This window comes from Cyanistes caeruleus, chromosome 4 (assembly GCF_971803275.1).
Source record: "Cyanistes caeruleus chromosome 4, bCyaCae1.hap1.1, whole genome shotgun sequence".
NCBI lineage: Eukaryota > Metazoa > Chordata > Aves > Passeriformes > Paridae > Cyanistes > Cyanistes caeruleus.
The window spans coordinates 35868138-35875224 of record NC_141704.1 but is presented as its reverse complement, the minus strand read 5'-3'; the positions used below and the strand labels follow the sequence as shown (position 1 = coordinate 35875224).

The 7087-nt window shown below is 42.4% G+C and overlaps 1 protein-coding gene across 6 annotated transcripts in view; it reads left to right on the top strand.

The window, feature by feature from the left end:
• Window positions 1-873: 873 nt before the first annotated feature.
• The window catches only part of ANO4 (anoctamin 4), a 177982-nt gene continuing 171768 nt past the window's right edge, over window positions 874-7087 (top strand). For 5 of the 6 annotated variants that reach the window (XM_086885809.1, XM_086885810.1, XM_086885808.1 and 2 more), the window contains exon 1: window positions 874-1205. The gene's annotated coding sequence lies outside the window, so the exon portion shown is untranslated. The remainder of the gene's footprint in view (window positions 1206-7087) is intronic. The other variant, XM_086885811.1, reaches the window with a different exon arrangement.

The window sequence follows — 7087 nt, the reverse complement described above, 5'->3', positions numbered from 1 at the left end:
TTGTGAGTACTATCAGAATAGTTTCTCCCCCATAGTCAAACGCAGCCATTTGTATCTTAGAATCAGGAGCATCCCTTGAAAGTCACAGTGCTTGGCAGCTTTGAATCTGACTGCATCACTTTACTGTGTGACTTGGTTCAATGGCTTAAATACCATAGGAATATTTCTCTCCACATCCTGGATATCCTTACTGAAAATTAAATAGAGGTCTGTTTTCTTTTTGTGTTTGGTTTTGGTTTTGTTTTTTTAATCTTTTTTTGGTGTCAAATAGTATGGTAGAGAGCAGTAGAGCTTTTAATCCAGCTGTCATCTTGGCAGGTGCAGGGAGAAGAACTTTGGTCATGTATTTGATGCTGTCTGGGGTCTGTGATGTCATGTCAAAACCAGCACTGGCTCTAACACGGCCATTCACAACACGCCGTGAAATCTCTTACAGACTTCTTTCTTTCTTCTGAAAGACACCTTTGAAGAGGAAGCGATGATTAATGTATGCTTTATATAGGGGAGGTACGGGATGATAGAATGACGAGGTTAGCCACGCCGATACTCAAACCTCCAAACTTTCCTTGCCTCTGTAGGACTGCAGAGGTGCAGCAGGCAGGCTGCGGGAGCAGCAGCCCGGAGGAGGCTGTGGCTTTGGGGCGCTGCTGCAGGGGGGAGCGGGCGGGCTGGGGCAGGATGCCGTGCCCGCAGGAGCCCCCGCCGCTGCCAGCCCCGCTGTGCCGCCCTGCCCTGCCCTGCCCTGGGCAGCTGCCAGCCCGCAGCTCCTCTGATTGGGTGCTGCCAGCGGCTGATTACAAATGCTGATGCCGCTTCTGTGATCCTTTCCACTTGGAGGAGAAATCTCTTATCCCCACCCCCGAGCCCACCTCTAGGATGTAAGTGATGGTGAGAAGATGAAGATGAAAACAGTGCGGTGTGAGTGACTGGGAATCCAGCGGTCTGGTTTAGCTGCAGTGTTGAGTAGGTGTCGTCTTCAGACTTCTTACCTTTGGTTTTTCGGCACAAACTGCACAACTGCTTGCGGGTTTCCGAAGGCTGTGAAAGGACTTCCCGTTTGTGTGTTAGTGTTTTCTGTGTACCATCGCATTACCTTGCTTTTTCCCTGGACAGCTGTGTTCAGAGCTTCATGTGGAAATCTTTCTGTTGAAGAGAGATAAAAAGGCTCCTTAATCTGATTCTCTTTGGATCTTTCTATTTTTATGGTAAGTGCCAGCATGTATCGGCTGAGCGTAGCTTCTCTGCTGCAGTGCTCGTGCTCTCTCCCTCTCTCCCTCTCTCCCTCTCCCTCTCTCCCTCTCTCCCTCCCCCTTCCCCATCTGTTTTTCTCCCCCTGTAGTCTTAGATAAGCCTCGTGACCTTCACTTAATATCTCGTCATAATTTTCAGCATCTCCACAGCAGATAAGTAAAATACAAGTTTTCCCTTCATTTTGCTCTTTCCCTCCTCTGACCCAGAGCTCTGAAGTATTGACTGCAAGCTGGGTACTGCCTCTTTGTCCTTGAAACGGGAGCTTTGAGCATTGCTCCCGATTGCCTGTGGCAGCAGTGGGATACGGCTCTGGGGAGCTGCGATAGAGACTGGCTCAAAGTGACCGACTCATTTCCCTAGGTCCGTACCCTTGCTCTGAGAGCACAGATATCCCCTGCTTGACCAGCCACGTAGAGAACTCCCAAGCCCCTCAGTGTTCAGGTGTGAGCATACATGTGGCTTGGACTGGTATTTGCTGTCGTTGGCATGGGACAGATGGGCTCCTCCAGCATTTTCAGTATAAGCCTATGGCATCAGGTGTTTTTAAGTTGGACCTTTTGCATCTCACAAGTGCAGACTAGCTGGGACAAGAAGTTACAGAATAGGCAACCTGATAACCCTCATTCCTATCTAGTCCTTATGATTGCAAATTCTTAGGTGTTTGAAATGTTTTTACATCTCTGCTTTTAAATGTTGGAAAATCTGTTCTGGCTTAATTTGTGCTCTAAGCTATTTTAACAGCTCTGATTTTATAAAAATAAGAAACTTTCCTTTAGACCACAGTGAACTGTGCCCTTAGTTTTGGTTTAGGTTTCGTTTATTTTTTCTTGCTTGTTGCATGAGATTTAAAGTAAAACAAATATCCAGATTCTGGTAGTTAGGTGTTTTCCTTTGCTTTTGGTATGAGAGAGTTACAAAAGTATTTATTTTAACTTAAATGTGTTTCATGCTGTGGATTCATTATGTGAATTGACTATGCATAGCCCTTACAGACTGCAGGAATAATAAAGTCTCTGCTACATCTTCAAAGGTCCACTGAAGGCATAGTTATAGCACTGGCTCAAACTTGTCACAGGGTGGTCTGACTTCAAGCAGAGCAAAGAGATGTGTTCTTATACCTTTGTTTTAGTGAGGCAGGGTAAGAATAAAGCTTTTATTCTGTCTCTGCATTGCCTTTTCTGGGTTTAACATGAAATATGCTGGTGTCTGGGAATTGTTTTCTTTGTTTAAGGTAGCTTACATTGTGACTTAATAAAACAATTTCATTCCTGATTTACCCTTTAATTTGGGGAGTTTTGTTTCACGTGAGCTGATTAGTTGAACAGAGTTTATGTACCTCCTTTCCCCTCCCTAATGAGTAAAAACTTTAGAACACTGCTGTTATTTTCAATGCCCTTGATTTATTTTCTGTACTTGGAGGTGATGTCCCGTTGTATCGTAAGCACGAATGTGTGTGGTGGGGGAAAGGAAAGCCCAGGTTAGACAAGAGGCACTGGGGGGAGGAGGAGGTTAACCCAGATCTGCAGGTAGAGGACTTCATGGTGCAGTGAGGTACCTGCTGCATTGCCCTCAGAGCAGGCAGCAGCGCCCAGCACTCAGCAGCCCAGATCTCAGTGGTCTGAGTCATCTCCCCCACCAGATCTTGTGTTTTGGCATCACATAGAGCCCACTGGTGCAGCTGATCCTGACCCTGGTTTCCCTTCTCACTGATGCAGTGAGGGCACGCTGCAAACTTCCAGCTCTGGTAGGGAACAGGCCAGCTTTGACAATTGTGCAGCTCAAGGAACTGCCTAAAAACCTCCAGAGCAGCCTTCCCACTGTCTACTACAGAAAGGCTTTGGCACTACAACTGGTCTATGTGATACTTAACCCTTTTATATTAGTATTGAAGGTGCCTGAGTTTTTTCCCTTCCACTTTCAGAGTGCAGACACAATGACAACAGCAAAGAAACTTTTTGCTGCGGAAGATGTGCAGGGCTCCTGGTAACACACGCAGAGAAGCTGTCCTGAGACCCTGCACAACCTGCAGGCTGTGACATTGCCTTGGAGGAATTAGGCTTAGGCTTTTCTTGATTAAATGTAAAAAGTGATTGTGTGCGTGAATTTGAACTTGGACTAAACCTGGAACTATATTTCTCCTTAAAAACAAGAGGTTTTGCAAAATACATGCACCTCTTAAAATATCCTGAAGATCTCACAGTTAATTACGGACCTTCATGCTATTATTTTTTAAAATATTATTGTAAATTCAGATATTCCTATGCCCTAAAGGATTAGCAGTTAATCAGAAGTGTGGTTGTCACTCAAAAATTATTAATGTTTAAGTAAAATTGTCTTGTAAAAGCTAATTTTGAACATAAGTGCATAATCATATCTGTCATTGCCAATAAAAGTTTAAAAGCCAAAGTGCATAAAGTAATGTGCTTTTTCAATAACCTCGAGGCAAAAGGAAGAGACGAGAATTATTCTGAAGTATTTTCTCCAGTTTAAACTATAGAGCTTGCAATGGGATGTTTGAATTTGGAACCTAACATCTGTGTACTGCAACAGAGAAGTCTGTGCATCTAAAATCCTTGTCAGCACATCTTGTTGCAGGCTAAAGGCTTGAAAAATAAAGATGCAATTCTCTGTAACAGTCTTGAGAGGTATAGAGAAGAGTGAAATTCCTCAAATTACATGAAATTCAAGAGGTAAATGTGCTGTTCATTTCTTGGGAGATCTATGAATGCTCTAATAGGGAATGCATGCATAGTACTTCCTTGTTTCACAGCATGGTGTCATGTTAATTCCTTTGCAGGGTGGCTGAAGACTGCATAGAAAACAACTGCAGGGAAAGAAAAAAAAAAAAAAGCTCTGTTCCTTAGCCAGCCAAAATCACCCAATGGCCTGATGAAGTCATCGCATTTTTTCTCTTGTGTGTGATCAATATGCATTCTTCACTCCACTTGTCTATAGAAGCAAGTTTTTTAAAGCTTTTTCCTCCACAAATATTCAAAAATATACATTTATGTTGGGAATATAAATGGGTATGTTTTTACAATGAATGCTCATTCATTTATCCATACTGCTTCAGTACTTTTATGCTTTCCATCTGCTCATATCCTTTCTGACAAAACCTATGCAGACAGCTATTGATTATCTCTGGATGAAGAATTCAGGCAGTGAATTAGCCATGCTCCAACTTCCCCCTCTGCCCCAGACTGGAAAGTAATACTGAGATATGCACGTTGCAGAGCTGAAGTCATCAGCACTCTGGCTAGTGATTTTTTTCATGCTGTATCAAGTTGTGCTTTTACCTGGCTGTTTCTTCATCCTTCCTGACCCACTAATGAGCCCACATGAATAATCAAAAGCCAGCTGCACCTTCTAGGCTTTCTCCCTTATTCATAGAGCTAACTTCTAATGTGTTCCTGGACATATTATCCCACTTAGTCTGCAGATTTTATCCAGGATGATTTCAAGGACTTTGTAACTCTAATGTTGCAGATATTACAAGCCTGTCTCAATATGTTTCACAGCTTTAACAGGTGAGATCTCTTCAGTGCAGTTGCTACTTCTGCAGTTCATGGATGCCTGGAAATCCTGTGTGTGAACACTGTGCTGCATAATCTGTCAGAAGTTTAGTGCTTTGGGGAAGTACCAGGCAGGGTGTGTGTGTGCTACTTGCTTTCTCTGTGTCTGTGGGGAAGGATTAGCTTTCAGGCATTGTAAGGTGTGTCCTGTGTCTCCTGTGCATATCCTGCCTTCTTAATAAGTGCTTGCATCCTGTGCCTGTCATATCTCAGGAGGAGGTTGCATTTTCTGCTTTTGTACAAGTGCATAGTGCTTTGTACAGGTCTGCTTGATTTCTCATGGAAACCCTGGTCTTTCATTTCATGTTGTGCAGGTTTGTTTCTTATGTAACTCCTGCACAGGAAACACTGGGCAACCAAGTGAGAGGTGTTCTGTGTGCTACAGAACTTTCTCCTGCATAGCAAAAGTCACCACTGTGTTGTTCCAGACTCAATGTGGTAACAATGGGGCGGCACCAGGCCTGTTTGACTTGACCAACATCAAGTGTTCACATTCTGGTAACGTGAGGCTGTTCCAGCATTGGGAACTCCTCATCGTATAATGTAGGGAGAAATAACAGCTTTGTTAGGAGCTATGGGTTAGTTCTTCAGTATTCCTGTAGAAGGGATCTTGGCACTGGAGCAGGCAATGCAAGTGTTCTAATTGTTATGAATAAAACCCAGAGCAGGATGAATATCACTAAGGCTGCAATTAGATCCCCAAATAAGGGACCTAGTGGTATACAGCTCCCTGCATGAATTTTACTCTAGGAAAGCACAAACCTGAGACAATGTATTCAGAAAAACCTCATATTTCTAAGAGCTGTATGTAGATATGAATAATGCTGCAATACCAATCCTTCAAAACAGTATCCCTTTATGACCTGAGGAGGAGTTACTGCAGTCTTACCTCCAAATTCAGCTCTGAGAGAAGACTAGTTCCCACCAGATGATGACCTTTGAACATAAATCCAGATATTTCCAGACTCAGCATTTGCAAGCTAATTGTCCAAAGGAGGCTTGCTGTCCAAGGATTTTGGACAACTTGATCCCTCAAAAGCCCATACTACCATAGATAAATATTTTTTAAAAGATAAACAAAACTTCTGAATGTGTTCTATGGACATGAGTGAGTTCTAAGATGCCAGGATTATGTAGGTGTTAATGATGATCATAGGAGATGAGATTCTCATGCTCTATAAAGAGGTTACTTACAGAAGTTTGCACTCCCAGAGGGTGGTTGGAAATAACCTAAAAGAGATGTCCTAATCTTCTTTAGAAAATTAATGCTTTTTAATATGAAGCTAGGAAGAGTAAGGTTTCTGTATAATTTATCTGTAGGGTTTATGTCATTAGTACTGGGAGATTATTAAAAGAGACCCCACATCAAAACAGCTTTTCTACCTTCGTCCATTTGGCCTTGATGCAACCCCCTGCAGTATTAACATTAATTTCTTGTTTTATATACTGCTTACAGCCTTCAAATATGGAAAAATTTTCCTGCTTCCCTTCATTTTTGGATGAGGAAATTCATTAACAAAATCACTTGAGAAGAGAAAGGCAGAACCTCCTCTGAGCCAGTTTGCTGTATGGAAAAGCTGGTGATTAGCTGTTTTGGATCAGTAGGAGATATATCCCCATTTCAGATAATTTTCCTTGAAGAAACTGGTTTTCATTAAAATTAAGTATAATATTTAATACATGATGTATTAGACCCCAGAGACTTTTTCTAAATGGGTTTGATACTTCTTGTGGCTTCAGGGAAGCCACTCCCTGTAAAATGCCAGTTAAAATCCAGAGCTTTATGAAGTCCATTGGTATTTGTCCATGTATCCTGGCAGGCACACAACCTCTCTACATGCCGTTCATCTATCCCCCAGCCTCAATTCAATTCTAGTTTGTGCTTGGTGTCACTCTCTCTCCACTGTTTTCCCTTGGTATGTACTTTTTTGTCTTTTTACATATTGATTTGTCTTCACATTTTTCAAAGTTTTGGTTTTCTTTTGTATTTGAGGGGGTGGGGTGGGTGGTTATAACCATACTAGTTGCCATCCAATGCTGAGTTTCATCTAGGAAGAACACTGCTCTGATTCAGTGCCTAGGGAAAAGGAAATATTGTTCTTTCTATAGACAGTGTCTTCTAAGAGCTTGGTCTGCAGCCCCAATAAATTGAGAAGCATGCATAGAAAAATGCAGAACAAGAGGCAATGACAAACAGGTTTGGCAGGACAAAAGGGCTGGAACTTGAGTCAAGTAAAATGCCAGCCTTGTTAACATGAATATTC